The sequence below is a fragment of the Macrotis lagotis genome, chromosome 4 (assembly GCF_037893015.1).
Source record: "Macrotis lagotis isolate mMagLag1 chromosome 4, bilby.v1.9.chrom.fasta, whole genome shotgun sequence".
Taxonomy (NCBI): Eukaryota; Metazoa; Chordata; class Mammalia; order Peramelemorphia; family Peramelidae; genus Macrotis; species Macrotis lagotis.
Window position 1 is genome coordinate 52601675 of NC_133661.1, and position 21460 is coordinate 52623134.

General features: G+C 41.7%; 1 protein-coding gene across 5 annotated transcripts in view; it reads left to right on the forward strand.

Moving 5' to 3' along the window:
• CHST3 (carbohydrate sulfotransferase 3) overlaps positions 1–21460 on the forward strand; it is a 65284-nt gene that overhangs the window by 558 nt on the left and 43266 nt on the right. Inside the window, exons 1-2 of one of the 5 annotated variants that reach the window (XM_074232784.1) lie at positions 1–793; positions 5378–21460. The exon at positions 5378–21460 is cut by the window's right edge and continues 14779 nt beyond it. The gene's annotated coding sequence lies outside the window, so the exon portion shown is untranslated. The other 4 variants (XM_074232783.1, XM_074232781.1, XM_074232785.1 and 1 more) reach the window with 4 other exon arrangements.

The window sequence follows — 21460 nt, forward strand, 5'->3', positions numbered from 1 at the left end:
GTGGGGCGGGCAGCGGAGCCCCGGGCTGAGGCTGGGCACAAACTGCGCTTCCCGGCCTTGCCCCAGTCCCTTCCCCTCTTGGGCTGGCCAAGTTGGGGGACCCGGGGACCCGGCCTCGGGAGAGAGGCCCTGCCAGACCCAAGGGGCCCCCAGAAAGAGACCCGGGCTGGGCCGGGCCAGAGACCATGGCCGGCCACCTCCGGCCTCTCGCCCTTCTGCCCAGCCCCTGTAGCTGCCTTTCTCCACTCTGCTGACATTACGATAGCCTGAAGACAAGGGCCGGACCTCTCAGTGGTCAGACGGGGCTGGGTCAGCCCCGGAGCACATGCCGCTTCTCCCAGACCCTGCATGTGCACCAGCTTATTGGCTCTCACTTCCTCCCCCTAGCAGTGACTCCTGAAGCAAAGCTCAGACTGGACTTGGAAGGGACTGTGGAGGGGGGCCGGGGGGCCTCTCTACTCTCCTACCTGAACAGAAAGCCCTTCTCCAGCACCTTCCACAAACGGACTTACAATGTCCACTGCTGTTGAGGGAGTCCAGACCCGGAGACTCATGATCTGGGCTTTTGCGCCTTTTGGGGGCTTTGCATGCAGATCTATTCTCATCTCCCTCCTCCGCTAACCCAAGAGCGGCATCCACGGCCAGCCCACATCTATCCTGACCTCCATCTGTTTCCGTCTCAGTCCACCAGATTTACAACACCCTTGGGCTCTTGGGATCTACAGTCTCTGCTGCCTCGGTGGACAGATGCGGCGCTTCAGGCCGGAGTGGGGCCTACAAACTCAACTCTCTTGTGAGTATACTGTGAGCAGGAACTGGGAGGTGGGGGGCAGTAGGGGAAAGCTTAGCTAAAGTTTCCTGTCGTCTGGTATAGGTCCCAAAATGGATTGAGGTGAGGCTCTGGGAAAGAAGGGTGGAAGCATAAACAGGAAGACTTGACATGAGGCTTGCCATTTGTGTTTGAAATTACCCTTCAGTTCATTCCTGTCCCTGGACACAGGCAAGGACCCTTTCATTGTGTGGCTTGAATAGTAAAAAGAATTGGCTGTCAGTTAGGATGTCATTCTGGGGAAGCACCCTTTACTGGAGATTGGGGAAGTGAGTCCTCCATCTAGGAATTGTATAAAAAGGCAGAAGGCTACTTAATCCTTAGCATTTAGCTGCTGTGTGAGGCTAATTGAAGGAATACAGGGGTTAGAGTCAGCAGATCTGGGCTCACATTCTGGGCCAGCCATTTATTAACTATCCAATTTGATAGCCATTTATTAAGCACCTACTGCATTCAAGACCAGAAAAAAGTCTTACTGTGGGATGGGGACTACTACATGTATACAGAAAAGTAAATACAAAATCAGTGTGCCAAGCCAAGGAAAACCCGAAAAATAATCATTTGGTAGGGAACTTATCTCCAGGGAAATCAGGAAAAGCCCTGTGGTAACTAGTTCTTGAGCTGAACCTTAAAGGAAGCTGGGGATTCCAAGAAGCAAAGCTGTGGAAAGAGCATTGTAGGGATCAGGGACAGCCTAGGCAAAGGTGCAGAGGCGGGAGACGACTGTTTTGAATAGAGAACATCAAATAAGTCAAGTTAGCTGGAACACCAAGAGAATGAGGTAAGGAATGATGTGTAATAAGCTTGGGAAGAGAGGTTGGCATCTGAGTTGACTGTAAAGGGCTTTAAATGCTGTGTGAACTTTTTGTTTGTTTGCTTGTTTTTTTATTACAAGGCAGTGGAGTTCAAGTGACTTGTCCAAGGTCACACAGCTAGGCAATCATTAAATGTCTGAGGTCGTATTTGAACTCAGGTCCTCCTGACTCCAGGGCCTGTCTCTCTCCACTATGCCACCTAGCTGCCCCAAAGCTGTGTGATCTTAAGCAAATCATCACCTCTCAAAGTGATGTAAAATGTGGAGGTTGGGCTAGACATGGTAACTTCTGTGGAAGTGTGTTGCCCTGTTAGGACAAACTTCAGAGACCAGTTCCTTCTGAGTCTTATCAGTTATACACACTACTCCCACTGAGGCTGGGGAAGGAAACTCTGTGTGTGTGTGTGTGTGTGTGACAGGATCTCATTCAGGAGAGAAGTAGGAAGATCTTATTAATATTATTAATAGGACCCATCCCTACCACTTCTTGGACTAATTTATTGATCCAATAGAAGGAAAGGAATCGATCTCCTTAGCTCCACCCTCTAGGTTTTGAAATGGGAGGTAGAAGAGGGGCTTAGCAGGCACAAGTGCTGTGAGTTTTTTCTGGGGAATTTGAGACCTTGAAATTTTCTGCCTCACATCTTATCTCAGAGGTAAGGAAAGTATTTTGTAACCCTCCCAGTAATCTCTTAATTTCCAGTTTCATTGGTTCTGGGACTCCCGTGTTTGGAAATTCCATTCTCTTATGAAAACTGGTCATTCATTTCTTTCTTTTTTCTTTTTTTTGGCTTTTGTGGGCAATGGGATTAAGTGACTTGCCCAAGGCCACACAGCTAGGTAATTATTAAATTTCTGAAGCTGGATCTAAACTCAGGTTCTCCTGACTCCAGGGCTGGTGCTCTATACACTGAGCCATCTAACAGCCACCAGCCATTCACTTTTAACTGAGTGGTTTCAGAACATTGCCTACAGACATTAAGAGGTTGGGACTTATCCAGGATCACGTGCCAGAGACAGACAGTCACTACCTCTGAGCCTCCCTGCTAGAAACAAGATGACAGGAATGTCCCAGGAGGCTGCCACAACTATGCAGGGGGCATCCAGTTCCTCTAGTCTAGGGAAGGGCAAGGGAGTAGGTGGAGAGGGAGGTGTCTCAAGACTGGCCTGCATAGCTCTGGGGAACAAACAGAGCCTGCTGTTGAGCCAGGACTTCCATTCCCTGAAGCTTTTTCTGGAGGGGTTAGGAGAGTTTCTGAGAAACAGAAATATTCCAGCCTCAGGGACCCTGGGTGGCAGGTTTTCCTAATACTGGACCCAAGACTCCCCAGGTGTGTGGGAGGCTTGGGTAGGAAAATACAAGGAATTCGGCTCCCCTGGCAAAGAACTGTTGTTGGAGTTTGCTTGTAGTTTCAGGCATATAAACCTGCCTTGGAGTTTAAATTAGGAAGAGGCAAAAACTTCAGTTTTTGATGGAAGTAAAGGCAGAATCATACTCACTATCAAAACCCAATTTCAGGGTCTATTTTAGACCACCACTATTATCCTATACATCCCAAGACTGGAGAACAACTTGAGATGAATAGGATGATAGTGGTGGTCTAAAATACAGAGGTATTTTTCAGAGGTGCTCATCAGTCTCCACAGCAGTTAAAAAATCCTGACCTGGATACCTTCTGATGAAGGAAGGAAGGAAGGTAGGAAGGAAGGAAGGAAGAAAGGAAAGAAGGAAGGAAGAAAGAAAGGAAAGAAGGAAGGGAAAAAAAGGAAAGAAGGAAGGAAGGAAAGAAGGAAGGAAGGAAAGAAGAAAGACACTTTATAAATATTATCTCATTTAATCCTCACAACAACCTAGGGAGATGGATGCTATTATTACATCCATTTTTGCCACTGAGGAAACTGAGACAAATAAAAATTTAAGTAAATTGCCTGTGGTCTCACAGCCAATAATTATCTGAGACCAAATTTGAATTCAGATCTGACTTCCTACCCACTACACCACCCACAGATTCACAGGCTTTTAAGCAGGAAGGGACTTTAGTGATCTCTTTGTTCAATTCAGCTAGTAAGCATCAGAGGCAACATTTGATCTTGTTAGGTCTCACTAACTATAAGTCTCAGAGTTTAGGTGCTATGTCAGGCCTTGTCATCTAAGTGACCATGATCAGGGAGCTCCCCATGCCATCTACCATCCATCACCTTCCTTTGCCAGCATAATATAGTAGCAGGAGCCTCCCATGGACTCAACTTTTGCACTGAAAGGGATCTTAGTGATATCTAGTCTGCCACTCTCATTTTGCATATGAGGAAATTGAGGCTCAGAGAGGTACCTTACCCAAAGCCAATCAGGCAGTATCAGGGTTGGGATTCAAACCAGGTCCACAGATGGCAAATCCAGGGCTTTTCCACCACACCATGTTTATACAGAAGACTTGAGTCAAATCTACTACTTCCTATATGTGTGACTGGGGACAAGTTATTCTTATCAGTGTAGTCACACACAATTGAGAACTGTTATTGCATCTGATAGGATTATATTGAAGGACAGGCTTTATAAATAGCAAAGTGTTAGGTAAATGAACCCTTAGTTAAAAGCAACTTGTACTGAATCTGCTCTCGAGAGCCCACTGCCAATTTTTAATTCGAGTGTTTACCTCCTAGAAATCCTCAAACTACAATCAGAGCTCTATTTATTGGGGGTTTTTTTTGTTGATCGCCTGCACATTTTTTGTTGTTTTTGCAAAGCAGTGGGGTTAAGTGACTTGCCTAAGGTCACACAGCTAGGTAATAGTAAGTGTCTGAGTTCAGATTTGAACTCAGGTCCTGACTGTAGGGCCAGTGCTCTATCCACTGCGCCACTTAGCTTCCCGATTGCCTATATTTTCAAAAGTGATAGAGAAAATGTGAATGCTTCAGATCAAACTTAAAAGTGTACCTGGGGTACTTTTAATCCCCTTTGGAGAGACACTTGTTAAATGTTTGCCGGCATCGAGTTGGTTAAAAATAGCACTAGACATCCAGGGGATGGTAGTCATGTCCCATCAAGCCACATTTGAAGATCTACCAAGGAGGAGTATGTTATCAAGTAGCTCCCTGTTTCCCCTGCCCCTCCCCATCCCCTCTCCCTTGCCATAAACTGTGAGAACCCAGCTGTAAAGACATCCCAAGCCCTTCATGACTCATTCTCTTCCAAAATGGGTATTAGTGGTGCTGCCCCAGCTGGGACCAGGGGGAAGGCTGGCATCCTAATGTAAGGTCTCTAAGTCACTAAGATCAGCTCTTTCTCTTGATCTTTCATTACAAATGAAATCCCGTCACAAATGATACCTAAAGAGAGTTGAGAAATGGAACTTCCCTTCAACCTCTAGACTCAGCCAGTCTTATTTTTGACTCCATAGTTGTTTTTACAGGTAAAGGGAATCCCATCACTTCATTAGGGAGTAAAGATAAACAAATGCAATTCAAATCCCCCAAAGAGTTCATTCACACCAAGATCTGATTTCTTCCCCTCATTCCTCTTTCCATTCTTCTTCCCCTTCTCTTTCTCCTTCCCTTGTGCTTTCCACTGTCCCTTTTCCTTTTTTCTTTCCCTTTTCCCTTTCCCTTTCCTTTCCTTCCCACCCTTCCCCCATCCTCCATCTCCTCTCTGGCCTTTACAAACACACCACTACCTTCCTTCTTTTCACAAAGGTTGCTTGTCTGTTCAGGAGGTTGTCCTCTTTTCCAATTCCCAGGAAATTTATCAAGGAGGGGATCTGGAGGACTCTAAGAAAAAGATTTGGAGGGAAAGTGTGGAAAATAAATAAACCAGTCCCAGCCTGACCTCCCCAAGTAAACAGTCTAGAGAAGAAAACCTCAGAGCCCAGCTTGGGAGTTCTGCATTTGGGTTCCAACTCTCTCTTCTGTTGGCCCTCTCATCTTCAGTTGGCCACCCCGAAGAGGGGCAAGTTCTTCTTTCTGTCTTCTTGTGACTCAGACTTCAACCTCTCCGGCTGGAAAATAGGTTGTCCTGGTCAGTATGATCAAGGCAGAAGACCAGGGGTGGAAATAGATGATGGGGACAACTGGCCTTGGTGGTGGTCTGGGTAAGTCACCAAAAGCTGCTCCTTCCCAAGACAGTCAGTTTGGTTTATGCCTTTGTTTGTGAGTTTGACTTTGAAAGATTTGGGCAAAGTTTTGTTTCTTTTGTTTTTTAAAATTCTGGTTTTATGGAATCTAGACAAGAATTCTTCTTTGGCCACAAAGGCAGACATTTAAATGTTTCATAAAATGTCGAGGTTGGATGGGTGGAGAGATTCGCAAGCATCTGAGTCTTCTTCAGTTGTGATTTTTGAAGGGTTGGAATGGAGAGTCATAGAAACATAGCTGTAATCTGGCCATCTAGCTGAGACTTTTCATTTTACATATGAGGAAACTGATGCCTAGGAAGATTAAATCACTTACCCAAAGTCACACAAAATGGAGTTCCAGAGGCATTTATGAATGTAAGACCTCTGATACCAGGGTCAGTGCTCTTTTTGCTGAGAAAGCTAGCTCAAATTCAGGGGGCTGTTGATCTCCCATCTCTCTGGAGCTGAACTCCCCTCCATGGGAAGCATGATAGCCTAGGAGCCATCAGGGTAATGGGAGAATGGGCCTGATTTATCAGCATCTCACCTCCTTCTAGTCTCTGACAAAAGGACATAAGGGGGTCATAAGTGGAATTCCAACTGTGGTGGTCTTTCACTCTTCCACATTCCAGTTTTATGTAGTTGGCTTAAGATACTGGACTTTTCAAAAAAACTCCCTATGGAATGATAGCTCAGTCCTTCCCTAGGAAAAGAAAAAGCATTTGACTCATTGGCTCTATTATCTGATCTAAGGATCTAAGGAACCCCACTAAGCCCTGATAAACTGAGCTGTGGAAACTGCTTACAACCCCAGGTGTGTACTGGGGTAACCGAAACAACTCAGACTGGAAGAGAAACCTCGGGCAAGGACGGCAGAAACCTTGTTCAACCAGACTGCTGAGCTGTCTGATATGTCAGATGCAGTCTGTCTTATCAGAGGCATGGGGAGCAGAAAGAAGTAAATACATACTGACCTCACCCATAGACATGTTTCTACACACATACATTCACACATATCCATGCAGACATGTAGGCGTTCACAGACCTACAAGTCCAACTACAATATTCACCAGCATACACACACTCATGGACATCCTCACAGATTATTTAATCCACAGAGTAGAAGAGAAGGGTGCTGCACTCTATGAGGAAGGCAGAATTGAAGTAACTCAAAAGAAATGTGACATATGTAAGTTTAGAATACCCCATCCCCCAGGTGTTCACATGGACTATTTATGCCCAACCTGTGGTTGAGCATTCCGAGTTCATGTTGATCTGATCAGCCGCAGTTGGACCCACTGTCATTTGTTTCAAACATAGTGATGTCATTTTAGACTTCTTCAATAATAAAGGACAAGAACCAACCAGACCCAGAGAGCAAAGATATATTTGGACCAAGGTGACTTAGGTGGAGCTCTGGCTCCAGAAGGAGTCAGAGATCTGGGGTTCAAATCCGATCTCTGATGCTTAATATTCATGTGACCTTGGGTAAATTACTCTCCCTTGCTGGATCTTAGTTTCTTCCTTTGTAAAAGGGCACAGATTGGAGGATCTCTTCGGTCCCTCCCAGCTTTGGATCTCGAGAAATAACGTCAGTGTGCATGATCAACTAAGCTAGAATTTTTTTTTTTAGGTTTTGCTAAGCAAATGGGGTTAAGTGGCTTGCCCAAGGCCACATAGCTAGGTAATCATTAAGTGTCTGAGACTGGATTTGAACCCAGGTACTCCTGGCTCCAGGGCCAGTGCTTTATCCACTGTGCCACCTAGCCGCCCCTAAGCTAAAATTTTTGAAGGCCTTGGTCATGCGATATTAGATGTCACTAACTATTCAGTATTCAGAGAATCATAGATCCAGAACCAGGAAGGGCCTTAGATACTATCTAGTCCATTCCAACCTCCTTTTTATTTAAGGCCTTAATATAAAGAAATTAAGTCTTGGGAATATTTTCCCCAAGAAGTTATGATATTGAAACACAGTTTGGAAAATGTCAGGAAAAATAAAGAATCACTTTCAAACACAAAGAAAAAGTTAATTAAATTAAATCAATATAGAAAGAGGTAAGGTAGGATGGGTTAGAAGTAACATACGGCCCAAGCCAAATTGAAATGTAATTAGGGGGCAGGTAGATGTCACAGTGGATAGAACACTGGCCCAGGAGACAGAAGGACCTGAATTCAAATCCAGCGTCAGACAGTTAATGATTACTTTGCTGTGTGACCTTGGGCAAGTCACTTAACACCCTTGCCTTGCAAAAATCAAAAAAAGAAAAGAAAAGTAATTGGGGAAATAATTAACAAAATAAAGTTACAATAAAAAGAATATCACATTTTAAAATTAAGTCAATACGTGGTCCCCTGGGATCCTTATCTGTGGCTTTAGGAGAATCAGTTTCTGTCAGAGTTTGACACCACTGGCGTAGCAGATGGCCAGACTGACTCAGGGACAGGAAGACCTGGGATCTAGTTCAGCCTCACTGGCTACATGTTCCTTAGCAAGTCACACACACTCAGTTCTCTAGGTAATTTTTGTAAGATTATAAATTGCAGCACACGTACCAACTTGCATTGGTAGTTGTGGTTTCCTTGTTGAGTTTCCCAATACTGATGAAATCACAAGTTGGTTCTCAATGTATATGTTGTGGTTATGAATGCTTTGTTGTTTTTCAGTTATATTTGAGTCTTTATGACCTCTTTGGAGGTTTTCTTGACAAATATACTAGATTGGTTTGCCATTTCCTTTTCCAGCTCATTTTTACAGATGAGGAAACTGAGACAAATAGAGTTAAGTCACTTTCCCAAGGTCATACATCTAATAAGTGTCTGAAGCCAGATTTGAATATGGGTCTTCCTGACTAGGCTCAGAACTCTATGCACTTCCTAGCTTCCTCTCTAAATGTATAGAATTATGATTAAATCAAATGAACTAAGGGACTTCTACAGCAAAGTGTTCCAGATGTGTGTGTACTAGAGAAAACAACACGAAAAGTCTCATTTACAAATGAGGAAATGAGGGCACTGAGCTGTGAATTGGCTTGCCCATGATCACGCACACACCAGGATTCCAATAATCTGCTGTTGAGTTTTACCTTTGGTCTATTTTTGTCTTCTACATTGGTATTCAAACATGTAAACATGCATGCCCACACATGTCTGCTTCACACTTAACTGAGCTTTATTGGATCTGTTTTTCCTTCCCCCTCTTATTCCCCTTTCCTCCCTTCTCCTCATCTGCAGGCTTGAAACTGTGCTAACATGTTGAACTCAAAGCCAAGGAAATATGTTAGCAACAAATGACTGACTTTTCTTGCTCATGTGATTTTGACAGGAATTTCCCAATTCCTGGAGCCTTGGTTTTCTAGAGAAGGGCAAAAGAGGGAGGGCAGGGAGAGGGTGGAGATGAAAGGAAGAGAGAGAGAGAGAGAGAGAGAGAGAGACAGACAGACAGACAGACAGACAGACGCCTGAAGGGGTAAGTGGTATGCATGGAAGGGAAGATTAGAAACCAGGAGTCAGGAACTAGAAACTGCCTTCTGGTTGAGGAAGAAAAAAATGTCAATAACCACAATTAATCTACAGATCTCCATCCCTTCCTTGCCTAGTTCTAGAGATGCTATTCCTTTCTACATACAACCCCATATCTCTCTCTCTCTCTCTCTCTCTCTCTCTCTCTCTCTCTCTCGCTCTCTCTCGCTCTCTCGCTCTCGCTCTCTTTCTCACTCTCTCTCTCATATCAGAGGGAGGGAGACCAGAAATAGGGACCAGAAAAATATTTCTAAGAATTCTCTTCTACGGTTGATGGCAGACAGGAAGAATGAATAGCATACTGAGAAGATAAGGGTCTAAGTTAGCAAGGAAACCTCTCTTATTTTGAGCTGGACCAAGTGGTTAGGGTAGACCTGGAGATCAGAGTGCTAAATCTTACAGGCAAGGGAAACCACTGAGGATATGAAATGTTTACAAGTTAGGGTCCTGCAAGAAGGAAACTTATGAAAATTAGCTTTTCCTGAGTCTGAGTCCAGTACCTTCTGGGTGACCCTATGCAAATTTTCTGTCACTTTTCTAGTTGTGTAGCCCAATCTTGTGCAAAACCTTCATTCTATCTTGTCTGCACTCAGAAGGACAAATCTAAGAAAATGTGTTTCATTTTCAAGAGGAGTAGCTTAAATCTTATGCATGGGTAGCTGGGAGAGGTGGAGGGAAGAAAGTATCTTCCAATTTAGATATAAATCAGCTGACTGTTGAAGATAAAAGACTGAAGGAGGGAGTGAGGTATTGTGAAAATGGCAATGACTTAGGAATCAGAGACCCTGTCTTCAAATCTTTCCTTTATGTTTACTTCCTCTTAAGTTTACCTTGGACAAATTAACTTCCCTGAAGGTATCTATTTAGAAAGTACAAATTTTTTATTTCACCAATGTGTATAACTCCTTGTATGGAAACTTTTTCCATCAAGGCAGGTGGATAACAGATGAGTAATTTATAGTTTAGAGAGCTCTATATCTCACTGAGTGGTTAAGTGACTTACCCATGAATACACAGTATGTTTCAGAGACAAGACTTGAAGTCAGGTCTTCCTGACTCCAAAGCCTATCCTTTCTACACTAAGCTAGGCTGCACCTTTTCCCCTTTATAAACTGAAGATTAAATAGATTTGGGGATGGGAAGGCCCTACAAGGAGTCTATGAACAATATTCCTCTCCTCCCCTGGAAAGAAGCAGAGGCTATAATTGATAAGATCCACTCCCTTACCTTGAATCTTGTTTGCTTGCCACTGTCTGATGCCATTTATGGCTGTAAATCAATTATAAAATTGATTAAGGATGATTTAACTGACATGGATATTGTTTGTAAATACGGGGTTTTATTTATTTTTTAGGTGATCTCTGATAGCAATATAAATTTCCCTGAAGAACTTACAGAAGGCACCTTAGTCTGTTCTGGACCCCTTTCAAATTTGAGGTTCCCAAACTGTACAAGGGTTTCTTGTACACCTAAAGTCAAGGCATCTGAATATTGACAACCCAGTTCATAGAATTAGCAGGGACCTTAGAGGCAATCTAGTCAGACACTCTAATTTTGCAGATGGGGATATAGAAACTTAAAGAAGTCTTACTTTCCTCCCTCCCCCCACCTTCTCATTCTTTTTTTTCCCCCTTTTGACTCTGATAGAAGCCAAAGTTACACAGGAAATAAGTGACAGAGGCACCCAGACTATTTGCACTATACTGCCATATGCTCACTATACCAACCTTTGTTCAAGTGGTCTTGGTAGCTTGACTTGACTCTAGGTTCTTCAGATAGCATACCTTGGCTATCCGTGTTCCTTTAGAAACCTTAAAGATGATTCTTTCTTCTGTACTATGGAAAGAAAGTCAACAGGAAATAATATACCATTCTTCATCTGTTGGGCAATCATTATAGTTAGCTTTGAATTGTGTTTGTAGAAATGGTGATGAGCACATTCAATTTGATCAATGTATATCATGGAAACAATATAAAGACTGGCAAATTGCCTTCTGTGGGGGATGGGGGGAGGGAAGTAAGATTAGAGGGAAAAATTGTAAAACTCAAAATAAATAAAATCTTTCTAATTTAAAATAAAATATATAACTAAATAAATAATTTTTAAAAAACACACACAGGAGGGCTTTTGAGATTGTAGTACAATACTTATATAAGAGATTGTTGAAGTAGACATATAATAACTCCACTGGAAAAAATATAAATATTTTATATAAAACATCAAATAACATACAAATACAAATATCACACAAAAATGTAAAAAAATAAAATTTTTAGGGCAACTAAGTGGCTCAGTAGATAAAGCACCAACCTTGGAGTCAGGAGGACCTCAGTTCAAATTTGATCTCAGACACTTAATAATTGCCTAGCTGTGTGACCTTGGGCAAGTCACTCAATCCTATTGCCTTAAATAAAAATTTTTAAAAATAAATTTATGTAGAGAAGGAAAAAAAATCACATAATTAAAAAATAAAATAAAAAGTTTAAACAAAATTAAAAAAAAGAAATGGTGATGAGCTGTCTTTTGGCTAGTTTCTCCATTCATTGGAGTTTTCAATATAAAGTCAGTGGTCCTGAAACATCACTGTGCCAAATATAGACTTTTATATGACTGAAAACAAGAGTTATGTGTGTTACAGACTTGCATTTGCTTATGTCACAAATGAGAGGTGAAAGTCATTTTAGAGGAATCCCCACCTAACTTTTTTCCCCCCCTTCTAACTTTTGAATAAGGACCTGAGTCATACAGAGGTTAAGAGATTTGCCCAAAATCATTTAGGTAAGTAGAAGAGGTTGAATTTTTAGTCTCAGTGCTAGAGAACTAGACTTGAAGATTGTAATCCTGTCTCAGAGACTTCCTGTATGACTGTGGGCAAGTAAGTCACAGACTCTTCTTTAAAATGCGAAAAATAAGTGTTGGACTTGATGGGCACTAAAGTGGCTTCCAAATCTTTTTTATTGATATTTTATTTTATTTTTTCAATTACATTCATTTACATGCATATGCATGTTTTTAAGTTACATAATTTCCTTCCATCCTCCCTTCCCATCCCCCTCCCCACAGTGGCAACAGTCTGGTGAATATTATACATACACTTTTGTGTTTAAACTGTTTACAGATTAGTCATTTTTGGTATGAGGAATTAGGATGAAGGGAAAAGAAAGAAAACCATGACATAGGAAAGAAAAACATAAGAGAAATTTTTAAAAAGTGAATGTAATATTCATTCAGATTCTATAGGGGTTTTTTTTCTTTGCTTTGGTTTTTCTTCCTCTGGATGGGGATAGGATTGTCCATAGCAGGTCTCCCAGCGTTGTCCTAGATCTCTGGACTTCTGAGAGGAGCTGCATGCATCAAAGTTGATTAACTGACAATGTTGTTGTTAATGTATACAATGTTCTCTTGGTTCTGCTCCCTTTGTTCAGCATCAGTTCCTGTAATTCATTCCATGCTTCTCTTGAGTTTGACTACTCATGGTTTCTTATAGAACAATGTAGGTTCTAATTCTAAATGGATAAATCTTTGGATCCTTCTGTTCTTAGATTAGTGAGTTTCTTGATACTTGAGTTGGATCTGAGCAAAGTGGAAATGGAAAAAGAGATCTCTTCAAGAAGGAAGAGATGGAGACAAGTGCTCTGTAATTAGAGTTGAAGTAGCTGTCTCTGCATCCAGTGGGGGGAAAGTGATCTCATTCAATCCCCACCTTCCTTCCATTTTCCCTGGCAAACTTTGTGGCAGCAGGAATATCTCAGCTAGCGAGGTGGTTTCTTCTCCCCTACTTAACTGACTGTTAATGTATGGAGGGTTCCTAGCCAGGGACTACCTTTTTTTTTTTTTTTTTGTCTTCCAAGTCTTCTTGCTTCTCTCCAAAGGCAGGTTTTTTGTTTTTCGTTCTTTTTTGCAACTATCAACTATGGCAGGTGACATCCATCTTACATACTTTTGGTACTAAATGCATTCCTTGACCCCACCCCTGCCCATGCCCTCAAGAGCTGAGGCCTGGAACTTTCAGGAAGGGGAAAGTGAGGGGAAAAAGCCAAGTTGGAGCTCTCCTTACAAAGAGTCTCTGGAAATCTTCCAGGCCCCAAGAGGAGTAGGGATGGAAGAGAGCTAACTGGTGCATTGGCCTATATACAGTTTTCAGTGTTCTGAAATAATTCTTTCAGGGGCAAGGAAAGCAGGAGAAATCTGAGTCCATATTGGGGTTTGGGTTGGCCTTCGAAGTCAGTTTAGGCTGCCTGCCAGTTTGGGATTTCAGTTCTATTTTAAAAAGTGATTGTTTTGAGATGTGCACAGCTGTAGGCTACAGCTTATTACTAATGATGACTTGCATGCCAGAAATGCTGTGAATGAGTATCATTGAGGAGCTCTGGAATCAGGAAAAAGAGGTGGGCCAGTCATTTAGTGTAAAAGAGGGAAAACTAAGGAATGGACTGAAGTTGGGCTGCATGGGGATTCATGGAATATAAAAAGGCTCAGATATTCTTAACCTTGCCTATATGAATCTCATTTTAATGTTTTGATGAGTATTTCAATCTAACTGGTTTCCTTTGTAGTTCTAAGTATTTTATTTTATGCATTTTAAAACATGATTCTGAAGAAGGCTCAACAGAGGGGTTTATGGCACAAAAAATATTAGGAAGTCTTGACCCAAGAATATGTAACTTACAGAGGAGAAGGTTCAGTTGTTTTCAGTCTTGTTTGATTCTTCATAACCCCATTTGGGGTTTTCTTGGCAAAGAGACTGAAGCTGTTTGCCATTTCCTTCTCGACTTTATTTTATAGATGAGGAAACTGAGGCAAACAGGGTTAAGTGATTTGCTCAGGGTCACATAGCTGGTGTTTGAAGCCAGATTTGAACTCAGGAAAATGAGTCTTCCTGATTCCAAGTCTGGCACTCTATCCACTGTGGCACCACCTAGCTAACCCTATAGAACAGAATATTTATTTTATTTATGTAACACTTACCATGCTCCAGAGACTGTGCTAAATATTTTACAGATATTTTATTTGGTACCTAAAACAACCCTGAGAATTATAGATTCTATAATTACATTCATTTTACAGATGAGGAAACTGAGAGAAACAGAGGTGAAGTGATTTGCCCAGTCACACAGTAAGTGTCCAGGGTCAAATTTGAACTCGGCTATTCCTCACCAGGTCTAGCACTCTACTGGTATAGAGTGGTATAGTGAGCCTTGAGACTCCTCCTCTCCCAAACAAATTCTGGAAGCACAAAACATTTCACTGATGCAGCCATTTTACAGCTGTAGAAACTGAGGCAGACATTGGAGGTGTGACTTAATAAAGGAGCTAGAATTAGCCCCAGGATTTTCTGTCGACATCAGTGAGTTACATAAGATATGTTGCTTGCTCAGCATGAATCTATCTGCCTGGGGGAAGAGGAGAATTAATATTTCATGACCCATTAAGCCAAAATGAGTAAGAGAAGAAACAAAGCCACACTCCTGAAAGTTCCATCCTGAGCTGAAAAGTTAACTCAATGATGGAGCAATTACTGAAGGGGAGGACAACCAAGACCCCAAGTTTAGCCTGCCATCAGTCCAGGTGGTACCCTATATACTCCAGGGTGATGTTTCCAGGCTTGGCAATGGGGGGTGAAAAATCAAGGCCTGGGGAGGAAAAAGACATGAGCTAGTATCTAGTGGTATGCCAACCTGAGAGTGGGGGATCTTGGGTTTTAGACCTCAGAAATCATCTTGACCAAGGTCCTCATTCTACCAATGAGAAAATGGAAGCCCAGAGTTAAGGGATTTGTCCAAGATTGCCCAGTCAATAAGTTACAGAACTGAGAGGTGAGGTGAACCCAAACCTTCTAAGGCTAATGCAACAACATGGTAGGAACAAGTGTAAAAATGACAAGGGGGATGGAAGAGTGTGGACTGATGTCCAAAGAAACCCACCACGTTACCAATGCCGTGTCAGTGACTGTACATAAGTCTCAGGCTCAGTTTTCTCATCTGTAAAATGAGGATGATAATATCTTTCTGGTAAGGATAAAAGAGGATCATAGGATCTTCTGAAGGGATTTCAAATGTCATCAAGGACAATCCCCTGATTTTACAGATAAGGGTCCTGAAGATGGAGGAGGTCCGAGAATTACTTAGGATTCTGCAGTTTAAGAGTTAGCAATAGGATTTGAACTTGTTCTTCTGTCTACAGAGTTGGTGCTCTTTTTGAAGTACTTTCATTGCTGTTGTTCAGTTGCAGAAATTCTTTCTGACCCTATAGACTATACTGTCCTTGGGATTTTCCTGTCAAGATTATGGATGTGCTTGGCCATTTCCTTCTCCAGTGAATTAAGGCAAACAAAAGTTAAATGACTTTCCAGGGTCACATAGGCTAGTAAATGTCTGAAGTCAAATTTAAACTCAGGTCTTTGTGACTCTAGGCCCAACACCTAGCTGCCTCTTTAAAGCAAACAATACTTTGCAAGCCTCTATATCTGAGCTATCTCCTAACTATATGCTATCCTGAGGGGTAAAGAGGGAAATTCTGATCCAAAGTGCCTTCCTTCCACCCTATGCTTTGACATTTATGATATTTCTGTTGCTATTACAACTCATGTAACCATAATAATGATGATTATACCAACTTCTAGAAGGAGTTATGATTTCTTTCACCTGGACCAATTCTTCCATTATTGCTAATCAACAACCCTTTTATCATTGCTCTCATCTGAGTAAATTGAAGTTATAAGGGTTTAGGTGCTTTGTCTGTGATCATAGAATAGATTACAGGTACTTGAGATGAGATTCAAATCAAGCTTCCTGAGTCCAGGTCCACAGCTCAGACCCTCTTTCTGCTATAATATGCCTCCTCTCTGGCCTCCAGAAGATTGGGCTCAAAGCCACCCTGCTGCATGTGCACAAATGGGGAGGAGTTTCCCTTGTCTGCTTTTCCATTCCCTTGGCCATTTAAAAGAGAAGGAGGAGAGATAAACTGGGGAATTTCATCATGGAGGTAAAGCCAAGTCAATTCATCAGTAAACACACGGAAGCTCCAGGACCCTATAGGCATGTGGCTGCATTACCCCTTGTAAGGGTAATAGTGGCAACCTACTGATGGAGCACTGCATATGATTTTGAGTCCCAGTTTCACTTGAATGTATGTGAAAAATCACTTATTCCCCACTAAGTCCCAGTGTTCTTCTTTGTAAAATGGGGATAGTGACACTCACATTAAACTGTGAAATCCTTGAAAGAAGGGATTTCTATTTGCCTTTTGTGTCCCCAGTGTTTGGCATGGTATCTGGTACACAGTAGGAATTTAATAATGCACACAGTAGGGGCTTAATAATGCTCACTGATTTGACTTCATTGTATTATTTCAAGGATCAAATGAGACAATATTTATAAACTTCATTATTACCAGACAGCTATTATAAAATTGTGTGCCATTACTAATAATATAAAGACAATAGCCTAAGGTCAAATTCATATTAATATGGAGGGAGAAAGACCTGGGTTCAAATCCAACCTCCAAATAAGCCTTTGTGAGCTCCATTCTCACATTAAAGTCTGTCCTTGTTATCCTCAACTTTAGGCTTTGATTTATAAACAAAAGTATATGAAGGGATGGCTAAGTGGCGCAGTGGATAGAGCACCTTGGAGTCAGGAGTACCTGAGTTCAAACCTGGCCTCAATCACTTAGTAATTACCTAGCTGTGTGGCCTTGGGCAAGCCACTGAACCCCATTTGCCTTGAAAAATCTAAAAAAAAAACAAAACAAAACCCAACAGCAACAACAAAAAATAAGTATATGAAGCTGAGAGGAGAGCTGTTGATCGTCCTTCATTCTCAAAGAAGACCATGACATCAGGGAGGTGATACCATGACAAACAATGAATTGGATTTGAGTGAAGGGATTCTGTGCTAAGTCACCAGCCTCATTTTCTCTACTGGAGTCATCTGAATCATAACTGGAGATGACCCTGGATGCAGTGGAAGACCTTGGCCTTTTTAAAGTTAAGGTCTTTAACAGGTTTCAGCTTAACTCAGTGATTAAGGTTAGGTAAGAAATGAGGCAAAGAACAGTCTTGTATCTGGAAGAGGAAGATTCTGGGTTTCAAGCCAAAACAGAAACAATTGCTATTTACATTCATTCTGAACCAATCAGGACCCAAACAATGACTAAGTGGAGTTTGGACTGGGACCTCTTATTGGCTGATCAATGAGAGTCAGAGTGAACCCCAAGTTATCTTGCCAGGTTTCAGTGATCAAAATCTACATTCCTTTAGGTGGTGTGAGGGTAAGGGAGTTAGAGAGTTATGAGTTCAAATCCCAACTCTGACACTTATAAACTGTGTGATTCTGGGTAGGCCGCTTTATTTCCCATGTTTATGTGTCTCGGGCAACTCATCATGATTCATCTACCAATGAGTGGAAGGGCTGTTGACTATTAACAGTGGAAGGATTGCTTCAGGCTAAAAAATTAGAGATCCTTCCTGAAGCTGGTTTCACTAGTAATGCTATTGCAACAACATTAAATCTGAGTGAGTCATGGGTTTTTGGGACATTCAAAGTGCTTTGCAGCCTGTGTAAACAGTGATGATGATGATTGAGTTGGAAGCTTATCTCCACCACTGTGTGACTGTGTAACCTCTCTGGGCCTTGATTTCCTCTTCTAAAATAAGCTAAAAGCTATATCTCCGTTCAATGGCTTACTAATTTTTTTTTTTTGGTTTTTGCAAGGCATTGGGGTTAAGTGACTTGCCCAAGGTTACACATAGCTGGGTAATTATTAAGTATCTGAGGCTGGATTTGAACTCAGGTCCTCCTGACTCCAGGGTGGGTGCTACCTAGCTGCCCCGGCTTACTGAATTCTTGCTTCATGTAAGATCCTATCTTAGGCACATAGAAATAGGAATCTGAGGACTTTAAGCAGGCAATTTCAACTGACATGACAAGATAATTGAACATACAAGGCCATATATGGTGAATACCAAAGGAAGGGTGGAATGTCTAGGAGGCAGAGATCACAGTGATATACTCAGAGGTTCAATGCCTTAGTGTTAGCCCATGAACAAATCTGTCCTTGTTGCTGTTCAGTGTTGTAGGGGGTTTCTTTTTTTTTTAATTAAAGAAAGATTTTATTTTGAGTTTTACAATTTTCCCCCTAATCTCGCTTCCCTCCCCCCACACCCCCACAGAAGGCAGTCTGTTAGACTTTACATTGTTTCCATGATATACGTTGATCTAAGTTGGATGTGATGAGAGAGAAATTATATCCTTAAGGAAGAAAATAAAGTATAAGAGATAGCAAAATTACATAATAAGATAATGGGTTTTTTTCTAAATTAACTTTGTTCAAACTCCACAATTCTTTCTCTGGATACAGATGGTATTCTCCATTGTAGACAGCCCCAAATTGTCCCTGATTGTTGCACTGATGGAATGAGCAAGTTCATCAAGGTAGAGCAACCCTATGGTGCTGTTAGGGTAGACAGTGCTTTTCTGGTTCTGCTCATCTCACTCAGCATCAGTTCATGCAAATCCCTCCAGGCTTCCCTGAATTCCCTTCCCTCCTGGTTTTTAATAGAACAATAGTGTTCCATGACATACATATACCACAGTTTGCTAAGTCATTTCCCCAATTGAAGGACATTCACTTAATTTCCAATTCTTTGCCACCACAAACAGAGCTGCTATGAATATTTTTGTACAAGGGATGTTTTTACCCTTTTCCTTAATCTCTTCAGAGTATAGACCCGGTAGTGGTATTGCTGGATCAAAGGGTATGCGCATTTTTGTTGCCCTTTGGGCATAATTCAAAATTGCTCTCCAGAAAGTTTGGATCAGTTCACAGCTCCATCAAGGTATTAGTGTCCCAGATTTCTGTGGGGAATTTTCTTGACAGAGATGCTGCTTTGCCATTTCCTTCTCCAGCTCATTTCACAAGTGAGGAAACTGAGGAAAACAGGGTTAAGTGACTTGCCCAGGGTCACTCATTTATTATACAGTTACTAAATGTCTGAGGCCGGATTTGAACTCAAGAAGATGAGTCTTCCTAATTTCAGGCTCAGGACTCCATTTACCACATCACCATGCTGTCCCCTAATTATATAGGACTAACTATTTTCAGAATGGCTTGTTCTGATCTGAACCTGTCAATATTTGAATTATCCTCCAAACTAAGGTGACTCGGACAACTCAGTTAAGCAATTTTTCAATTCCATATAGGGGTTTTGTCCATCAAAGCAAAGTTTATAATCATGAACGTACTTCCCCCTGCTGTTCCCCCAGAATGTTTCTAAACTGTCCTCTTCCCTGCTTCCCTCTCATCATTTACTCAAAGAATGCAAATTCATGAACATTATTTTACTATCTATTGTTTGGAATTATCAGGACCTTCCTGATTCCCCATGGATAATTAGGACTCTACAAGGTAGGGATGTACGATCACAGATTTTGAGCTGGAAGGGACCGTTAAGGCCCACCCTCTCATTTTAGAGAGGAGAAAACAGAGGGGGAAAGGGATGGAGAACTTTTTTGAGATTTCCTCACTCCACCCACATAGATAGTAATTAGAAGGGCTGGTGCCTTCTTATTTGCTGTAATTAAAATGCTTTGCCTCTTTTCCCAAGGACATTCCTGGAGGCAGTGTTCCTTCTCCAGTTTTCCAGAAGGAAAGACTTTCTCTGAGAGTGTTCAGGACTCAGGAGAGCAGGGTACCTGGCCTAGAAACAGGGGCAGTGTCACACTCCCATTTGAGAGAAGGGTCATAGATCACAGACTTAGACCTAGGAAAGGACTTTAGAGATAGAACAAAATCCTCTTTTTCATATCTAAGGAAGCGAAGATTCAGAGAAATAAATGTCAGCCCTAGTCCCTCCAAATCTCCACTTCTCCATTAGGCTACTTTAAGGGCACATTGTCCTGGCTGGCACAGGGAGTCGAAAAAAAGGTAGATTATAATATAATTCATTGATTCCTATACATACCTTCTTACCTAGAAAACAATCACCCCCTGTCTCAATGTTCTTTCCACGTTACTCTCTCCAATGCACCTTTCAGTATCCTAAAAGTCCCAGGGACTGATTAAATATCCCCAGAAGACAAAACCTAACAGACCTTCCGACCTTAGCCTCTGATCTATGATAAGGGTGAGATGAGCTCCCTGAAGAAAATTCCAAGGAAGCCAGCTCACTAAGGCAGACTCTCCAATGGCTCTGGTCAGAGCCTATCCCTCCCAAAATACGCCAAGGTGGAACTCTGGGCAGGATGAGCATGTGTCTCTCAGGGAGAGTCCCTACTAGTCAATGATTCTCAGAGTTATGTGTCCAAAAAAGTAACATGTTTCCTGAAGAGAGACAGAATGATGACCAAAGAAAAGACAGGACTGAGCTAGCTGCTAGATTCACTATCTGTTGGTCTGCAGGCTCATAGACCTTCTCTTACACGAGAATCCTATCTTGTTAGAAATTGAAACAAGCCTAAACTTCTTCAGCTGGGAAAACTCCCAAGGTAATGTAGCTAATAGCAAGGAGGATGGTTTAAGGGAGAGTTTCCACTGATAAAAATCTAAGTATAGAATATTTTTATAAATTATATTTTTAGGCAAAAATCTTTTTTCCCTCCAACTCCCACATTAGGAAAAAAAAGAAAAGAAAGAAAACATAAAATATGATGGTCAAATATACAAATTACTCCATTGACCATGTCTCATTCTGTGACTGAATCTCTAATCTCTCTTTCAAGAGATGAGGGATATGCTCTTCATCAGCCCTCAAGAATCATGGTTGGTCATCATGCAGGTCTTTTGTCTTTACATTTTATAAATCTATATTTCTTTGGGGAGTGTTCCATAGCTATCACACCCATACCGCTAGGAGGTCTCTCCAAGAGATGCTGTGGGCAAGACCAAAGGCCTAGTTTTGAATTCCAGGGATGGGAGCTGCCCCTTCCCCTTGTTGATCAGCACAGAAGCTTTGAAGCCCTCAGTGAGGTTGACAATGAGTTAGACAAGACTGAAAAACAGCTATTTACTTTCTGTAACTATGTGACCTTGAATAAGTCACTTAACCTCTGGAATCTCAGTTTCCATGTCTATCTATCAAATTAGGATGATACTGTCTGTCCTACCCTTCTCAAAGATTTACTGAGAAAACTATTGCAAAGCATTTTAGTTCAGTTTTATATAAATATAAATGGCAGTTTGGAGTA